The following is a 1,367-nucleotide window of genomic DNA, read 5'->3' on the forward strand; positions in this document are numbered from 1 at the left end:
TGAAATTATCGCTATCTCAGTGTGAGTGTGGGCGAGTGTGGGGGGTGTGGGCGGGTGTTTGATTCTGCAAACTACACCGCCATCCTGAGACTGGACAAGGCCCACATAATTATGACTTGAGAGAAGAAAAGAGAGGAGGAGGAGGAGGAAGAGATGAGAAGGGTGGGGAATGGAAGAAGAGGAGAGGAGGAGGAGGGGGCGGGAAAGAAGAAAGGAGACGAGGAGGGGGCGGGGAAGAAGAAAGGAGAGGAGGATGAGACGGGTGTGAGGAGACGGAGAAAGATGGAGGCGGGGATGGTGTGAGAAGGGGAGAACAAGAAAGAGGAAAAGAGAGGAGGAGGGCGGGTGTGAGCAGAGAAAGAGGGAGGAGGGGAGGAGAGGGAGGGGGAAGGAGGAGGGAAGAAGAAAGGAAAGGAGAGGCAGAGGGGGCGGGTGAGAAGGGGGCGGAGAAAGAGGGAGGAGGGGGAAGTGAGGAGGAAGGGTGGGGAAGGGGTGGGGAGGGAAGTGGAGAAAGTGTGGGGGTAGGTGGGAATGGTAGAAGGGTGGGGAAGGGGCGGGTACGCCTCGCGGCGTGAGGAAAACGCCAGATGTGTCGGCGACAAAGTGACGCGTGCTGGTCGTTGTCGGTCGTTGGTGTTGTTGTTGGCGGCGGTGGTGGTAGTGGTGGTGGTGGTAGATTTAGTGATGGGGAATCGGCACCCGGTAGATGAAATCACCACAGGCCAGTTTGTTCCTGACTGACTGACTGATTGTGTGAGCCTTGTTCTAGTCTAGCGGGGTGTGTGGATTGTTTGCGGTATGCTCACATTCTCCGTCACTTTGCTTCAGGTAAGGACGAGTTTTTAATTTATTTTTTTTAAATGTTTCTCTCTTTTTGTTAAAATAGCGTGTTGAGATGTTTTAATTGGTGTTGCCGTTTATGGTTATTTTACGTTGAAGTAGTGGTAGTTGTGGAGTTGTTATTGTTGTTGTTGCTTGTGATGTTAGTATTGTTATTGTTGTTGGTGGTGGTGTTGTTGGTGTTATTGTTGGTGTTGCTTGTGATGCTAGTGTCGTTGTTGTTGATGTTGGTGGTGGTGGTGGTATTGATGGAAATGATATTGGTATTGTTGTTGTTACTATTGTTGTCGTCTTCTTCGTTTCTGTTCATGTTTGTGATGCTGTGGCTATTGCTATTGATTTTGTTTTTGTTGTTGTTGCTGTTACTGTTTTTGTTGTTGTTGTTGCAGTTTTTGTAGTTATTGTTGCTGATGTTGTTGTTGTAGTAGTTCTGTCATGTCGGCGGATTTCTGTCATACGCACGCGAGAAAAGAGACAGACAGACAGACAGACAGACAGACAGACAGACAGACAGACAGACAGACAGA

General features: G+C 49.2%; 1 protein-coding gene across 1 annotated transcript in view; it reads left to right on the forward strand.

The window, feature by feature from the left end:
- Positions 1–628: 628 nt before the first annotated feature.
- LOC101850228 overlaps positions 629–1,367 on the forward strand; it is a 22,056-nt gene continuing 21,317 nt past the window's right edge. Inside the window, exon 1 of the mRNA XM_005112733.3 lies at positions 629–828. The gene's annotated coding sequence lies outside the window, so the exon portion shown is untranslated. The remainder of the gene's footprint in view (positions 829–1,367) is intronic.

Source organism: Aplysia californica, unplaced genomic scaffold (assembly GCF_000002075.1).
Source record: "Aplysia californica isolate F4 #8 unplaced genomic scaffold, AplCal3.0 scaffold01382, whole genome shotgun sequence".
NCBI classification, from domain to species: domain Eukaryota; kingdom Metazoa; phylum Mollusca; class Gastropoda; order Aplysiida; family Aplysiidae; genus Aplysia; species Aplysia californica.